We start from the raw sequence: 19083 nt of genomic DNA on the forward strand, positions 1-19083 counted from the left end.
CTCTTTATGATCTAGAAGCAGGAATGTTGTCAATACTCTGATATGCTCTGAAATTACGGGCCTCTTTCAGCAAATGCTCTTGACTGAAATACCTGCTCCCTCCAAGCATGCTCCGATTTATGACCCCTTTGATTATTTTTCTTGACTGCCTTAATATCAGTGGCATCAGTTTTCATTTAACTTTGAGCCTTGCCTGTTTTTTTCTACCACCTTACCTACACTCTCCTGCTTGCTTTCTGCAACAAGCAAGCTTGCCAATCCTCTCTAGGGCTTAACTCCAGTTGTGACTCGGATGAAACATGCTTCTGACCTGCCTCACAATGAAGACATCCTGGCAGGAGCTGGTCTTTGCTTTCCCTGGGCCAATGTCAGGACTTCTGCCAACTGGCTTATACTTACAAATGCTCCAGTGATGCCTTTTATATCTATACTATCTAGAACATTTTTGCCAACTGAGATCAAGATGTTACAATCTGAACACTTGGTACTAAAGGGTCCTGAATGAGGTATCAAATGTCTAAGATTGCTAGTTGGCAGAGAATAACTCTACCCATCAGTACCGAAAATGTCAACTGCTTGTGTATCCCTGGGCACAAGAATTCAAAGTAAGTAACAGGAGAGTTTGACTTTGTAAGCAGTAGCATTTACTGGAACTGTAATATCCAATCTGTGCCAAAATGGCTCCAGAGCAGGACAAAAGGCTCACGTTAAACTGAAGATCCTTAGGAACAGGAACTAAGAGCCGCATGAGAAAGCCCGACTGCCGTAAGGAGAATGAAATGGAGATAAAGATGGAGAGATGCAGAGAACAGACATGGTGCTGACTGGGAAAAAAAAAAGAAGAAGAGAAAGGAGCTTGTCTGAAAATTTTCAGCGTGTATGAGTCATAGTGGTACTACCTGCAGTTGGATTATGGGGACTCTGACACAGTCTTCAGATAAACACCCTACTCAGCTGGCCCATCGGAAAATCTTTCTTAGCTCTTTAGGTGAATGACTTTGCAAGCAGAATCTAGAGAGCTATTTTAACTCTTTAATCTAGCAGCCTGATCCCCTGATCCCCTGTCTAATAAGTCTTATTGCTGCCTTCCTTCCTCTGCCTGAGGTGTACTTCTCAGATTGTTGACATCTTTGGTCCTGATGGGGAGAGTTTTTCTCTGCCAACCAGCAGGCCTAGAGTTTAGATATCTTGTTCAGGACCCTTTACCACCAAGTGGTCAAAGTATAGCATCTTATCATCAGACTCTCAGAAAGAGACTCTTATTGGCCCTACTGACCTTTAGGTTGCTTTAATCTAAGCTATCTGTCTAGTCAGCTATGCTAAGCCTTTGGGGTTGAGGACCTGAAGATTCTGTGCTTTAAACATGGGTGTGACCAGGGGGAAGATTTCCTTAGACGGAGGGCTGGGTGAGGGAGGCAATGATTAGTAGACAGGACCAGCAAAGCTATAAACCCAGTCACCACCCATAACTACCAATGAGGCCACACTTTTTTGGCCAACGCCCATGAAGAATCTGGTGCTTCCAACTTGTATGAATGCTTGAATTGTCCAGTGTTGGTATAGAATGTAGTACTAAATTTGTGCCCTTTCCAAAAGCAAACCAGATTGTAGACATGCTAAAGATAGAGAGCTTGTAATTTGTAATCTAATAGAATTTCTCTAGCTAAACAAAAACGTGTGAGGTAATGGTGAATAAGACTGTGAATAAATATAGTTTAGAAGGAGCTAGAAAATGGAGGCAGGCTTCCTCACACTTCCATATGCTGTTCATCTCCCTAGAACACCTTTCCTTCCACCATCTTCTTGGCAAAGTCTTATTCATTCTTCGCGACCTAGACTAACCGTCCCTGCTGGTCATCTTTTTCCTATGTGGTCCACTTTTCTCTTTCAGATCAAAGACAGTCTTTTCTTTGATCAACACTGCAACCTGAACCTGGCTTCATCCTTCATTGCAGCAGTTCTCACACTAACTTCCATGTGCTGCTTTACGACACCGTGTCTGAAATGAGACTTTCAAGTCCCTCCAGGGCTGAAATAGTGTCTTATTTGACTATATTCCTGGCGTCTACCTCAGTGTCTGATACAGAGCTGACGTTCAAGAAACATGACTGAATGAAAGAGAGCAAAAAAAGTATGTTATTCATTTGGCACAAGCGTAGTCTAAGGAAATTCTAGATAACTGAAGTTTATACCTTCAGTAATCAAAACTTTTAAAATGTTGTATGAAGGCAGAAATCTTTAGCAATTGTCTTACAGATTTTTCTGCCTCATTAAAGAAATGAAATTATAACGAATACTCTGTAAGCTACTCAAATTCCTTTTTTTGGAATCTATCATATTTTTCTCTAACATGGTCTCAAGAAAGCTTAGCTCAGGTTCCACATCCTCCAGGAACCCTATCCCATTAGACAGCACTAGATCTTATATTCACAGAACCCCATCTGTATACTGCTTACACTCTGTTATAGAAATTATCTATTCACGTGATCCCACTACATCATATGGTCACTCATGTCCTATGTCTCTGTTAGATAGTGGGCAGCTCTGGACAGGAGACCCTATCATTCATCTTTTCATTGCCAGGGCCAACCAGAGAATAATAGGCATAAACAAATGCTGAACTTAAGTGAATAGATGTTATTATTGTAAAGATATTATTATGCCCAATTTTTTTCTATTTTAATAATGTTAAATTTTTTATATTTTTCTTTTTTCTTTCCCAATTATATCATGTGACTTGATCAGATTAACTGTCTCAAGAAAGCTGCCTCTGTCCCTTTTACCAATTCAATGACTTACAAACTTTTTTGATCACATATCTTGATTAGTAGAAAATATTTGAACCCATATCTCTATCAAACGAGAGAAAAAATTTGCATATAAATTTATGCACATTTTAAAATAAATTGCATACATGTATTATAGTACTGAAATGGCAACCCACTCCAGTACTCTTGCCTGGAAAATCCCACGGACTGAGAAGCCTGGTAGGCTACAGTCCGTGGGGTCAGAAAGAATCGGACACAACTGAGTGACTTCACTTATTATTGTACTGATATTTTGTGCATGTACACTCATAACCAGAAGCAGAAAAAAAATAATTGAAAGGAAAGGTTAGATGGCAATGAAACCAATATTTTAAAACCAATGTGGTATTTTATTGTGTTTATTAACAATATAGAGAATTTTGCTGTTAGTGAAATCATCTTTTTTTCAATCTTGGTATAATATTTAGTGATATAATATTTTGATGGCTTGGGTTCTAAGTTCAGTTGAATCAATGCTTAATATTAACAGCTATCACAGACTAAAAAGATACTTCAAAAACATGTTGACACAAATGGATTAAGTATATATCATTATCTTTAGTTTTAAAATATGAAATTCATGTTCATGCCCAGACACCAATTATGCCAAAGTTTTGAAATTCAGATAGGCAATTCAGTTCATCTTGATGTCACCTTGATGTAGGTGGTAATGGTTTAGTTGTTAAGTCATGTCCGACTCTTGCGACCCCATGGACTGTAGCCTGCCGGCCTCCTCTGTTCATGGGGATTCTCTAGGCAAGAATACAGGAGTGGGTTGCCTGTTCCTTCTCCAGGGGATCTTCCCAACCTAGGAATCGAACCCAGGTCTCCTGAATTGCAGGCAGATTCTTTATCAACTGAGCTATGAGGGAAGCCCATAGGTATTAGGTTTGTTTTTTTTTTTTTTTAAAAAAGGCTAACCAAAAGGATTCAAATTTTTCATTTAGAAGATGATACTGTGGGAGAGTCTATTTGTAAAGTTGTAAGTAAGCAATTTTACAGATGGCACGCCTGTATCACTTTCAGCTATAAGACAATATATCAATATAAATATTTCCAAACATCTGTTTCAAATAGTTTCCACAACACAAAGTTTCCCCCAAATTGTTTACTTTCTCATTCACTGTAAAAATGTGCCCTTTATTTTGATGATATGTAAAGGATAAGTGCACTCTGCAGACAGCCTTTTGTCATCAGTGAAAAGGTCAACACATTTTCAGCACTTATATTTTTGTAAATGAAACACTTAATTTGTTTTTAAATTCAGCAACTCCTTAAGCACTTTTCAGTGGAATAATCAGTGAACTTCTCTGGCAGCAAATATTAACATTGTTATTCCCTATCTTATTACAAAGTCATATAAATATTTGATGTCATTTTGGAGTTGTGTTCTTGTGAAATTAGAAACATCATTGTTGATGCACTCTTGACTTCAGAGTCACTGATGAAAAACCTAGCTAATCAATGATGCAGTTAAGATCTCACGTATGAAAACGTTCACAAGTTTTTAATTCCATCAAAGCAGTATACTTCCCATAAAACAATAAAAAAAAAATCAACAAGGATTCTCTTACTGCTGAGAGTTTATCTTCAATATACTCTTCCTTTAGAGGCACAAAATTATGATCAATCATGAGCTTTCTTTTTGAAATGCAATCTAGCAAGTATATTTTGAGACATGGTAGAAATGCTGATAGACTCACTCAGTTCTAACACTGCCTAAATTCTAATGTTTGTTCTATTATCTGTTTCTCAAAGTCTTTAGAAAACTTTCTGTGTATCTTCTAGCACTGCTGACAAAGGACTACATATTAGTTTGTCTTATGTGGAAGGAAAACAGTTTTCCAAGGGGTCTTTTATTAGCAAGGGAACTTTTGAACATTTGTCATTAAGGTCAGTGAAATTTTGTTAAATGCCAAATTAAGTAACTCTTGACTTAGAAAATTTCTGAAAAACTTGTAAAAGATTGTCCTTATTTTTTTAATGCCTTGTTAATCACAAACACATTTCAAGGCACAATACATGCAGATAACGATCTTCATTAACAAGAATACCAAAAACCACATTTCAAATGGTTTCATCATAACTTTGATTCCAGGCGGAGGTGGCTTTTTGTTAGATCCGATTAGATCTTGTTGAACCATATGCAGAAAAATCTTATTCACAAAGAGCAGTGTCACGGCTAAAATTTTCTTTTGTGTCCAGTTGTACTTACATTTTAAATTTTATTTGCTCTCACTCTGTGGACTTTTTTAAGAGACTTGTCCATTTCATGAAAATTTTAGTTAAAACTTAAGGCATCTCCCATAACTTGCAATGCCTCACAGTATAAGGATTGGAAGGAGCTTCCCTTTGTTCTGGGGGATGTAATTGCCACTTTCATTTCCATGTGATGCCATGTCAAATACTAATACTATACATCCATGGGCTACCTAGTGATAGTCCATTGTCAATCCTTTTTATTAAATGTTAGTAAGGACTTGTTTCCTTTTTAAAACTATTTCTAAATAAGTAGAAGTTTTAATATTTTCTTCCCAATCTACTGCTATTACTACTGCTGGATTGTCTTGTCGTACTTTGGAGAAACTGTTCTAATGTTTGGTCGAAAGAGGAAACATGTCAATCCTTTAAGAGATTTCCATCCACTGAAGTCTTAAGACTTGCTTGATCTTCAGCACCAGAACATATCATTTATTGTTTGGTGTTATTTTCACATTAAGTATATTTGTCTTACTGCCTCAGTTAAATTACAAGCAAATTGAAGGCATGGCGTACTTCTTACTCATCTCTTTTTTTCCCTCACATTACCTAGGACAAAACTTTGTCCAAAAACTATAAAAGGCATATCTTTTCTCATGCTGAATTGTTTGTAATTTCTCATATACTATTGTGTTTTTGTCCTGGATTGCAGTTTCTATAAGAGAACCTATTCTGTGGATTCCTCGCATCTGCCACATAACTGACAAGAACGTCTAATAAATATTTGTTGATATAAAACCAGATGACCAAACAGATTTGGGCAGTAACCTCATTTTACACAGAAACAAAGTCAATAGACTATTGAGCAGGGCTCTAACGGAATGCTGAAGAGTACAAACCAACTTTAGATAGTACAAATGACCTGTACCATTCCCATGAAGAGTTCATTCAATTAACAGATGTATTATAACAGAAAAAATATGTACATTTTCCCAGAAAGAGTACATATGCTTTCAAGCAATAGTATTAAAGTAATAATTTAATGATAAAAGACCAATTCTATGAGAAAATATTCATTTATTCTTTCATTCAGTCAAGTAAGGTTTGCAGTGTGTTTTCCATGTGCTAAATATTAGTTATTAATGTAGCATAATAAAACAGAAAGCAGAGGACACACAGTAAAAACCTGATAAAGTAAATCTGTTGTATAATCATCCTGTAATAATCCATATTGAATAGAGACGTAAGGAAGCTGTTGCACACTCACAGGAGGCGATCTTCTGTTTGTAAACTCATTGTGCTTGCAAATTCTCTGTTCAGTGTTGGCCTGTTTACCTCTCTGGACTATATGCTCCACTGGGGCCCAGAGCAGGTCTGAACTAATACTACTCTGCTCCTAGTGTGTATCACAATGCTGGCATAGAATGAAGTATTCAATAAGAATATGTTGACTAATAAGATAAACGGATGTATGGGGTGAAAACAACAGCAAGAGTTGCATATATTTAAAAATCCAAAAATAGGGATTAGGTTGTACACCTTAATATTATACAGTGCTCTATGTATGTAAGTTGCATCTCACAAACTGAGAGAATAAATGTGGAGGGAACGATAAAACTGAAGATTAAGCTGTCTTTATTGAAGATAACTTGAGGAAAATAAATTATTCAAGCAAATAAGTCTTTATGAATAAGTAATTTGAAATCATTTTAAATTTTAAAGATAACTTTCTGTTGTATTTTGGTAGGGGCTGATGCATTTGAGAATTCAGTGATTTGCTCAATATGGAGTTCCATACTAAGGCCACAAGTGCAAAGCCTTGTAACAAGGCCACAGATTCAGGGCCTGCACCAAGGTCGTCTTCAGAACTGAGCCCCATAACAACCATCACCATGAGTCTCCCTGATCTAAACTTGCCAGCTCTCTCACCCCATATGAGGGTGGGCAAAAATACCCACCCTAACCAATCTCCTAATGCCACCCTTCCAGCAGGAATTTTCTTTATCTTGAGGCTATAAAAGTTGGCTTCTGACCCATGAAAAGCATCGCCTCTCCCTGGTCTGTCAGGAGGTGTCAGTCCGCTGTGCTCTCCGTGTCCACATTATCTCTGTTCTTTGTTCTTAGCAAATTTACTCCTTCCTGCAATACTCTGTGTCTAGAAATTCTTTAGCAACCCACGCTCAGTAAAACACTCAACATCTATTGCTGAATTCATACAAAGAGCTGGACCCTGTGCTGGGTGCTGAGATGCAGGAGAGAGTGAGATAAACGTAGTCTCTGTTCACATGGCATTTTAAAAAAACCTGAAGGTACTGAAAGGCTCGAAGATTATTTTCCTAACATGTAATAGAAAACAAAAGTCTTATAACTAAAAATAACTGCACAACTGACAACATAAGCAAATAGCTAACAGGTCTTTAATTATACTTTGGCAAGTGTAACTCCTGGTCCCACACGACGCTCTGTGGCCTCCAGCATAATCCATGCTGTGGCACACTCCAGGTCATACCCTTGCGCGTGCATTTGTGTGCTCAGTCACTTCAGTCGTGGCCGACTCTTTGAGACCCTATGGACCATAGCCCGCCAGGCTCCTGTCCATGGGATTCTCCAGGCAAGAATGCTGGAGTGGGTTGCCAGGCCCTCCTCCAGGGGATCTTCTCGACCCAAGGATCTAACCTGCATCTCTTGAGTCTCCTGCACTGGGAGGCGGGCTCTTTACCTCCAGCGCTCCCTGGGAAGCCCTCATACCCTTGTACCTTGCTGGAACTCATTTCCACTAAGGCTCATCTTTTACTTGTCTAAATCTACTCACCCTTTATGTTTCTCAACACAGCTCCCCATCCAACATCTGACACCGCTTAGACGATCACATGCTGTGTGTGAATGCCCCGTCACTGTGTTGGCCATACTGAAATGGTGATTTACTTCTCTGTCTCTTTTCCAAACTCTGAAGTTCCTCTAGGACAGAGGCTAATTTTCACTAATCCTGCATTCTTTTTTAAAAATAATTTATTTCTACTTTGGGCTGCGCTGGGTCTTCATTGTTGCAGAGGATTTTCTCTAGTTGCAGTGCGTGTGCTTCTCATTGCAGTGGCTCCTCTCGTTGCAGAGCAGGGCTCTAGGCTTCAGTAGTTGCAGCCCGTGGGCTCAGTAGTTGCGACTCCCGGCACCTAGAGCGCAGGCTCAATAGTTGTGCATGGGCTTAGCGGCTCTGCAGCATGTGGGAGCGCCCTGGACCAGGTATTGAACCCATATCTGCTGCATTGGCAGGCAGATTCCTCACCACTGAGCCACTGAGGAAGCCTTGATTTCGTATCCTACAACAGGCGATCAATAAATGTTTGTTAACTTGGACTGAAACCTCTGTGTTTTCTATTTAGAAACCTACATCTGCCTAATGTAAGAGTGAAGACGTCATGGGACAGCCTGTATTTCCAAATATCTTTAAAGAGCATCTATCAATACAGTCTATGAGATGTCAGGAAAGGTCATAACTAAAGTATTCACAAACTTGGTTACACTTTCTTTTTTCTCATCCACACCTTAGGTCCATATGAGAATCTGAGCCAGAGAAGGCCATTATGTCCACCATCCTGATCACATAAAGCCCACAACTTCTTAACACTGCAGATACCAAAAGACAGCCTAAGTCAGACAAGCCTAGGGTCTAAAACGCTACTCAAGTGCTAGAGGGAAACACTCTCTGGTACCAGAACTCTTCCTGGGGTAGTAAATGAGCTTTCTCAGAGACAGAAGGGAACAAAGAGAGATATCAACATATGAAAAGTATCTACCAACTGTGAATATGATCTCTGACTTGGCACCTCAAATACACAGGAAGTTCCCCTCATTGATTAATTGCTATTCGGGTATCTCTGTGTTATCCATTGCCACAATTGTGCTTCATAATAAACCACCCCAAATTCAGGGCCTTCAAGTAACAAGCATTTATTTTGTTCACTACAAGTTGACGGTTTTGAATGAGTTTAGCTGGGCAGTTCTTCTGATCTCAGGTGGATTTCCCCACAGATAGGGGGCCTGGCTGGTAGCTGGCTGGTCTAGGATGGCCCAAGCTGGGAGGTCTGGACTACCTGGCTCTCTTCCACACGTCGCTCATGTCCTTCCTGCAGACTAGCCTAGGCATGTTTGCAAAGCACAGGCAAGGGGAATGGGGAGCAGGCCCGATCATGCAAGAGGGAAATAAAAGAGCATTTGTGCTTTCCAAGTCTCTGCTTGTATCAGGGAGGCTAACATCCTATTGCCCAAAGCAAGTCACATGCCCAAGTCTAGAGTCAAAGTGGGAGGAAAAGTTCAAGTTATAGGACAGACACAATGGACTTATGGAGGCCATTAGGTGGGGTCATTAACACAACTAATTGATGGACACCTGGATTCCTGAAGCTACCAGGTCGCTAAACTTCAAAAACCCATTCAAGAGAAACGGTTGAACATTTCCACATAATGAATTCTGGATACTTCAGAAAGTAGAGTTCTCTAAGAAATATACTGTAGTGTCTAAAAGTTTTGAAGTTTTGTTTGGAATTTGGCACAGTTTCACAAATCTGCAGATTTTTTTAAAGATACATGTATTCTCTGTCTGAGGTACACTCCTCATATATAAGGGTAAAGAAAGCTATGCAAAAATAGCAATAGTAAACTGAAAGTAATTTTGTCAAATCCAGCAAAGTAAAACTGATAAGACAGGTAATACAGAGCATCCAACAGAGAAAGAATGTAACGGAGAAAAAATTTAACTTACAAACTATGCATGTACAAGTATATACATGCATACCCACAAATACATGAAAAAGTATAGGCAAATATTTGGGATGCATACTAAAATGAACCACGCAAGAGCAAAACAAACATACAAATCTGGAAAACTGAATTTTGCCATAGTTGAAGAAAATAATTGCATTGGCTGCGTTTTTTTCAGATAGCAAAAAGCCACATGTTGGTAACATCTGTTGATACAAGGGGACATATGCAAAAACAGTCTGTCAATAGTCCCACGGTCAGGTTTTCTGAGAAACTGGAATGGCACTTGGGATGCACAGGTGCTCAGTGTCTCTGCAACTGCAGTAATGCAACGGGGGTCCTGTTCATGAACGACCGCTCGGGCCCAAGTACCTGCGGCTCTTCACTCTAGCTGTCTTCCACACTCATGGCTAGGCTTACCTTTGCTCCTACAGTGACTGTTTCATTCCTTCTGGAAGCTAGAAACTTTTATTTCACAGCCACTTTCATCTAACTGTTTTTACTGCTACTTCACGGGCTCTGATTACTGCTTCTTTCTGTGAAGTTTCTTTGTTTCCATGCCATTCTATCATTCACCTCTCTCTCTGTGTGTCTGGTACAATCTTCCAGGAGACTGTGGCAAAGCCTTAATCCAGACCATGTCTTAAACTACAGTCTAATTCAAATGTGAACGTCTTTGGGTTAAGAACCCGTTATTGCTCTGCTCAGTTGTTGTCAAGTCTTTGTATTATTGGGCAAAAAAAAAAAGTAAGAATCCCCCGGTTGGGGGTATAAGTATTACAAGCACACTGAGGCTTCTCAAAGGGGGGTAGCCTGGTTGTCAAGCTGCTCTTAATTGACACTTTAATATAAAAGCCACTACAAACAAGAAAAGGCTGATACAAGAATGCAAGGACAATTTACTATGAGAAAACCTATTTATACAATCCCAATGTGTGTTTTCTCAACTCAGGAGACACTGACAGGCATCTTGCAATGCATCTCAGTTCTGACATTATCTACCTGGAGATAGATTATCAGATCCCATAGGTTAAGGGCTTGGTCCTTCCAAACTGTCTCACTGACCACTTCAGAGGCCAGTCCCAAGTTTAGTTTGTAACCAGCGCTGTGGGCTATAGATAGGACGTTCCCATGACCTCCTTCGTGAGTTTAAGGAATTTGTTAGAGTGGCTCACAGAATTCAGAGGAATGCTTTCTTATTAGATTGCTGGTTTGCTATAAAAGGATGTAACTCAGGAACAGTAAGAAAGGATGTGTAGGGAAAGAGGTGAGGCAAAGTGCAGTTTCCATGCTCTCTCCAAGCACGCCACTCTCCCCACAAGTCATATCATTAACATAAACTCAGGAGTACTAGAAGGGGAGTTCTTGTGAATATCAAGGAACTTTTCTCGTCTTATTACATAGGAAATTCCAAGGGTATTAGGAGCCGTGTGCCAGCAACAACTGAAGACCAAATACATATTTCTTACTATAAATCACAATAATATAATAATACATCCTACCCATGGGCAAAGGGGAAAAATTGAAAGATATATTGAAAAAAGAGCTGATTCATTTGAAAAGACCCTGATGCTGGGAAGGATTGAAGGCGGGAGGAGAAGGGGACGACAGAGGATGAGATGGTTGGATGGCATCACTGACTCAATGGACATGAGTTTGCGTAAACTCCAGGAGTTGGTGATGGACTGGGAGGCCTGTCATGCTGCAGTCCATGGAGTTGCAAAGAGTTGGACACGACTGAGTGACTGAACTGAACTGAACTGATATTGAAGAAAGCAACTGATGTACTCGTATAGAGTTGACATTATTTCACATAGCTTTCTAGTAAGGTTCTTAATCTGATGGGTCTAAATAAAGAAAACTGCAACATTTTGCTGGGGAAACACAGATGTAAACATTCTTTATGAAAACACAGAAGTGATAGTGAGATTAAAGTGGAGTTACAGGTACCCAGGAAGATCTGAGTGGAGCTGTGGTCCCTGAGTACTGTATATACAGTGGGGCTTAGGATGGAGGAGGAAATGGCAACCCACTCCAGTATCCTTGCCTGGGAAATCCCATAGACAGAGGAGCCTGGTGGGTTACAGTCCACAGGGTCGCAAGAGTTGGGACACGACTGAGCTACTAAACAGTAACAAGGATGGAAGAAGATAATGTAATGAACAGACACATCACTGTGCCCCCTTAAAAAAAAAATCGTATGAAGAGAGAGTAAAGAGAGAAGGAATCACTGTGCTGGTGGAGAGAGGTGAGACATTCTTGGCTGCATGTTGACCAAAGGTGTTTTGAAAGCAAGGAGTTTCTAAAGACTTTAAGCTGTTGGCACTGCTGCATGCAAATCCCCCTGTCTCCCTCTAACTGTAAATGAAAAATGTTACACACGAAGAACCACTTTTGTGGGTGAGATTTTTTTTTAAGGGTTGGGATGTTGAGAAGGAATCCGAGAAAAAGAGTCTTGAGATTCATGCCTAGCGTGGGGCAGAGAGGACACCAGCCGTGTGGGATGAGATGTGTGAAAGAAAAAGTTAATTTGAAGCTGACTGACACAGCCTGAAGACACCATTGGACACTGTCTCTGGAGAATTCAGAGACGCTGTAGGAGGGAGGGAAGGAAATTGGACTTCTCACAGGAGGCTGTCTGAGTCATTAGAGTTGGTTTTCTCTAAATATCCAAAGGTGAACCAGCCTCAACTGATAACTGAGTTAACTAGTACATGTAGTAATTCAGTTCATGATTTTACAAAAAGAAAAAGTGGCATTATGAATGCATGGGGACGGATACATATATAAGAGAGAAAAAAAAAAGAAGAAGCCACCGATCCATACTGATTCAGCTAGGGAAGGACGGAGTCTTATCTGTGTGCTAAGTCACTTTGGTCGTGTCTGACTCTTTGTGACCCCATAGACTGTAGCCTGCCAGGCTCCTCATCCATGAACTTCTCCAGGCCAGAGTGCTGGAGTGGGTTGCCATGCCCTCCTCCAGGGGATCTTCCCAACCAAGGGATCGAACCCGTGGTTCTCAGGTCTTGTGCATTGGCAGGTGGGTTCTTTACCACTGGCACTACCTGGGAAGCCCATCTGAGTTTAACCAGGTATTTGGTCAAGGGCTCATCCATTAAAAATTATACACCTACTCCGTGGCGGCTCTGTCTCAGGCATTGGGAATAAGGCCATGAACAAAGTGGACAAAACACCTGCTCCCAAAACCTTTCCATCCTGGAGGGTAGAAAGAGACATTTTGAAAGTGAGTGGTAAAGCTCTTGGAGGTTTCGTCGCTAAGTTGTGTACAACTCTTTGTGACCTCGTGGACTGTAGCCCGCCAGGCCCTTCTGTCCATGGGATTCTCCAGGCAAAAATACTGGAGTGGGTTGCCATTTCCTTCTCCAGTAAAGCTGTTAACAATAGACTGTTTCTGGTATACTGAAAACTATACTTTGAAAGTAGGTGATATGAATGAAGAGAATTTACATGGTGAGCAAAATGACATGGAAAAACTACCTCAAGGTAACAATGGAGATGGACCTTGAAAATTATAGAGTAATTAATTCACAATTTAAAGCAAGGGTCAGCAAACTCATTCTGTAAAGGGACAGATAATAAATATTTTAGGCTGTCATTCAGGCTATACTGCAACTACTCAGTTCTGGTACTATAGTTCAAAAGAACCCACAGACACTACAAAAATGAGTGTCCTTGGCTCTCCTGGGAATAAAACTTTATTTATAAAACAAATGGCAGTCTGCAAGCCATCGTTTACCTTATTCCTCCTCTACAGTCAGGGTGGTTGTACTCAAACTTGGCTTCATCTGTTCCTTAATGCATGACCTTGTATAAATTACCCCAATCCTCTAACCTTCATATTTCAAAAGAGGAAAAGAAAATAATGCACCTAAACTGTCATAGTTTCTGGTTTATAATAAACTCTCAAAAGATCTTAGCTGTTATTACTATGTGGCTATTTTTATTGTGATAATAAAATAGCTACTGATAATAAACTTTGTCTTTGATGAGTACGTGTGTGTGCATATGTGTATATACATGCTTGTATGTGTGTACATGTATACATGGAAATGTATGCCTGTGTGAGACTGATCTAACACCCACTTTCTAGATTATGAAAAGATTAAAGAGTGTGCAAATGATATTTCACCAAAAGTGAATATATTGGAGTTTTCATGGCAGAGGGGCTTTGAGTACAAAAATCACTTCACCTTCTGAGATCTGGAGGACCAAACACCAACATAGATAGAGCTTCTGGGGCCCCAGAGCATTATTTTAGACAGAGTAACTCAGGCTTTGGAATCCGGTTGCTGCAAGAGCTGCAGTAGAGGAAAACTCAATGGATACTAAGGCAACATTAATCCCCAGTTGACGCGACAACTTTGTAGAGCAAAGAACTTTGAGAGAAGGAAGCAGCATGAAGGAGAAGACTCAGAACCCAGCACAGGGTCACCATGAGACTGCTGTTGAATACTCAGTGACACATGTATGTGGTGAAACGTTTCAAAACTAGACAAAAATGGACCAGGAGGCTGTAACGTGGATGATTCTCAAAGCTCACACAGAACTTGGAGATGTTTGAGTTCTGGCCAGCCAGATTCCAGGAGTCATTTGAATAGGCAGAGTATAGTTTATTCTAAATCAGTCCACCAAAAAAAAAAAAGCTTAAAAGCAAGGCTTAACCCAGAATCTAGTCAAGGCAGGTGTTGAAACTGTCCAGAGAGCCCCCAATCCTACCAATAGTTTCTAAGGGTTTCTGTCACAAAACTCTTGAAAGCAGAAGGCCCTTGACTACAAATTTTGAAACAAATCAGAGTGCTTATAACCGGAGCAGCTGGTCAAATTGCATAGTCACTTAGAAATGGATTATTGTTAGAAATGGATCTGCCTTTGGTAAACCAGCCTATGATTTTTCTGCTGTTGGATATTACTCTCAGGATGGGTGTCTTGGATGGTGTCCTAATGGAACTGCAAGACTGTGCCCAACCCTCCTGAAAGAGGTCACTGCCACAGATTAAAAAAAAAAAAAGAGAGATTGCCTCAAAGACCTGGTCGTGGCCATGCTTGTGGGCTCCACATCAAAAAAGGGTGGCATGGAGAGGAAAGATGCGTTCAAAGCAAATAGGAAAATCTTCAAATGCTCGGGTGCAGCCTTGAGAAACATGCCAAGAAGTCAGTTATGGTTCTTGTGGTAGGAAGCCCAGCCAATACCAATGGCCTGATTGCTCCAAGCCCATCCCCAGGGAGAACTTGGATTGCTTGACTCTTTTGGATCTTAACTGAGCTGAAATGCTCTGTTCAACTCGGTGTAAAACTTGGTGTGACTTCTTTATTTTTGTGGCTGTGCCATAGGGCATTCGGGATCTTAGTTCTCTAACCAGGGAGCAAACACATGCCCCCAGCGGTGGAAGTGCCAGGTCCTAACCTCAGACCACCAGGGAAGTCTCCAGTGTGACTTGCAATGGTGTGAAGAACGCCATCATCTGGGGAAACCATTCCTCACCTCAGTATCCAGATGTCAATCATGGCAAAGTGAAAGCATACACAAAGGAAGATATTTACGAAGCTCTGAAAGATGACAGCCGGTTCAAGGGAGGATTCCTCAAGGCTGTGCAGCAGCATGGCACTGGGGTCATCAAGGCCTGAAACCTATCCAGTGCAGTGTTGTCTGCAAAACCATCTGTGACCACTTCAGACACCACTTCAGACACATCCGGTTTGGAACCTGGAAGGAGAATTTGTGTCCTTTACGTGTTATCTCTTAAGGCAACTTTTACAGTATTTTGGGTGATCTGCTCTACTCATTACCTGTTATAATCAAGAACAAGACCTGCAAGGTGGTTGAAAGTCTCCCTATTAATGATTCCCCAGATGAGAGAAGATGGATCTTACTGCAAGGGAACGGGCAGAAAGAAAAGGAACTGCATTTGCACCGCTTTCCTCTGCACGACTAGATAATCATTTTGATGTCACTAAGTGCCCCAAAGCGGAAGACTCTAAAGGTTGTCTTCGACTCTAGTATCAAATAATGATAAGGCTACCTTAAATTGTGAAAACAACACATTTTAAAGATAGTATGTTTCTTGGTATAAATGGGTGACAATTTATCATCATGTTGTTAGTGCTGTATCCTAAATAAAATACGTATTCAAAAAAAGGGAATCTAGTCAATTATTAAGTAACTTAGCTAACAGAGCAAACTTTCACAGTTTAGCGCTCTTTTAAAGAAAAATACAAAAGGAAACAAAACCTAGAACTCAGCAGGCTCACACTTAAAATGCCCAGCATGCAATTAACATTTGCTAGACATGCAGAGAAGTATGAACTTGTTTCTCATACCAGATTTATCATCTGACAATAGAAACAAACTGGGAAGTGATATAAATGATGGCATTAGCAAATAAGATTGATAAAAGAGCTATCTTAAACATATTCAAGTATTTACAGGAAAATATGAATATAAAGAAGAGGAAAGAGAAGATTTTTTAAAAAACGCCAAATATAATTTTCTAGGATTGAAAGCTACAGCAACTGAAGTAGGAATTTTACTAAATGCTCTTAAAAATATATTAGATACTCTAAATGAAGAAAAAATCAGTGAAATTTGAGATATATTAAAAAACAATTGAACTACCCAAACTGAAGTGCAGACAGGGAAAAGAAAAACAAACCTCTAGAAACAAACTGAAACATTAACAATGAAAACAGAGTCTCAGTAGCCCATGGGGGGAAAATTAAGTAGTTAATTATTTAAAATAGGTTATTCCCAGGTGGCACTAGTGGTAAAGAACCCACCTACCAATGCAGGAGGCCTAAGAGATGTGGGTTCAGTCCCTGGGTCAGGAAGATCCCCTGGAGGAGGGCGTGGCAACCCACTCCAATAGGAGCCTGGTTCCTCCAATTCTGTTTCTCTTTCTCAAGAATGTTTTTTCTATTCAGGGTCTTTTGTGTTTCCATAACAAATTTAAGATTTTTCGCTCTAGTTCTGCAAAAAATGCCACTGGTAATTTGATAGGGATTGCACTGAATCTGTAGACTGCCTTAGGTAGTAAAGTCACATTGACAATATTGATTCTTCCAATACACAAGCGTGGTATATCTATCTTCCCATCTGTTTGTGTCTTCTTCAGTTTATTTCATCAGCATCTTAAGTTTTTGGAGTACAGGTGTTTTGTCTCCTTAGGTAGGTTTATTCCTAAATATTTTATTCTTTTTGATGTGATGGTAAATTGAATTGTTTCTTGAATTTCTCTTTCTGATCTTTTGTTGTTAGTGAATAGAAATGCAACAAATTTCTATGCATTAATTTTGTAACTTGCAAATTCATTGATGAGTGTTACCAGATTGACCGCTGAGCTCTGGCAGTTTTCTTATAGCATCTTCCAGGCTTTCTATGCATAGTATCATGTCATCCGCAAACAGTGACAGTTCAACTTCTTTTCCATATTCGATTCCCTTTACTGCTTTTTCCTCTCTATTGCCATAGCTAGGACTTCCAAAACTATGCTGAATAACAGTGGTGAGAGTGGACATCCTTGAAATGAAACTAGATTATTCTTTAACAAAATACACAAAAATAAGCTCACAATGGATTAAAGATCTAACTGTGAGACCGAAAACTATAGAACTCCTAAAGGAAAACATGCACAGAACTCTCTGACATAAATCACAGCAGTACCTTTTTCAGTTCGTCTCCCCAAACAACGGAAATAAAAACAAAAATAAACTAATGGGACCTACTTAAACTCGTGCACAGCAAAGGAAACAATAAACGAAATGAAAAGACAACACACAGACTGCGAGAAAATATTTGCAAATGATGTGACTGACAAGGGATTAGGCGCCAAAATTTACAAATAGCTCATGATGCTTAAAATGGGCAGAAGGCCTAAACAGAGATTTCTCCAAAGCAGCTAATAAACACATGAAAAGATGCACAACATCACTCATGATTAAAGAAATGCAAATCAGAACTACAAGGAGGTTATCACCTCACATCAGTCAGAACGGCCATCATCAAAAAATCGACAAACAATAAAGGCTGGAGAGGATGTGGAGAAAAGGGAATCCTCTTAGACTGTCAGCGGGAATGCACCCTGATACAACCATTATGGAGAACAGTATGGAGATTAAAAAGCTAGTAATAAAACTACCATATGACCCAGCAATCCCACTAGTGGGTATGCAGCCCGAGGAAGCCAGAGTTGAAACAGACACATCTACCCCAAGGTTCGCTGCAGCACTATTTACAACAGCTAGGACAGGGAAGAAACCCAGATGTCCATCGACAGATGAATGGACAAGGAAGTTGTGGTACATATACACAATGGAATATTGCTCAGCTATAAAAAGCAATGTATTAGAGTCAGTTCTAATGAGGTAGATGAACCTAAAGCCTATTATACAGAGTGAAGTGAGTCAGAAAGAGAAAGACAAATATCATATACTGCTATGTTTTTAAATGGATAACCAACAAGGCCCTACTGTACAGCACATGGAACTCTGCTCAACGCTAAGGGCAAGATTGGAGGGGAGTTTGAAGGAGAATGGATATATGCATATACAAGGCTGAGTCCCCTCATTGTTCACCTGAAACCATCCCAACACTGTTAACGGGCTACACTCCAGCATGAAGTAAAAAGTTTAGAGAATATATCAGAAAAAGTAAATTTCAGAACAAATAACACAAACAGATTAAGAGAGAAACTGTAATGGTAAAGTATGCATAACTATGCTAATGTGTAAACACCTAATAAAAGACCCACATAGTACATGAATCCAGAACTCACAGAATGAAAAGGGCATCCATTGAATAGATTTATAGCGATTTCTTTATTCATCTCAATAATTGATAGAACAAAGTAGACAAAACTCAGAAAAACTACAGAAAGTCTGAACAATACTATCATCCACTTGAGTGAGCCAGTTATAGAATTATCTTCACTCTCCCCAACAAAAGAACATACACTCTTCAGGTGCACATGAAATTTTCACCAAGAATGCTGGAAAAGATATATAACAAAAGATATATGGGAAATTCCCAAATATTTGGAAAATGTACAACCTATTGGAGATCCAATCAGTCCATCCTAAAGGAGACCAGTCCTGGGTGGTCACTGGAAGGACTGATGCTGAGGCTGAAACTCCAATACTTTGGCCACCTCATGCGAAGAGTTGACTCATTGGAAAAGACCCTGATGCTGGGAGGGATTGGGGGCAGGAGGAGAAGGGGACGACAGAGGATGAGATGGCTGGATGGCATCACTGACTCAATGGACGTGAGTCTGAGTGAACTCCAGGAGTTGGTGATGGACAGGGA

At 40.0% G+C, this 19083-nt stretch overlaps 1 pseudogene; it reads left to right on the forward strand.

Moving 5' to 3' along the window:
* Nucleotides 5574-15047, forward strand: LOC102173672 (annotated as a pseudogene).

This window comes from Capra hircus, chromosome 14, assembly GCF_001704415.2.
Source record: "Capra hircus breed San Clemente chromosome 14, ASM170441v1, whole genome shotgun sequence".
Lineage (NCBI taxonomy): Eukaryota > Metazoa > Chordata > Mammalia > Artiodactyla > Bovidae > Capra > Capra hircus.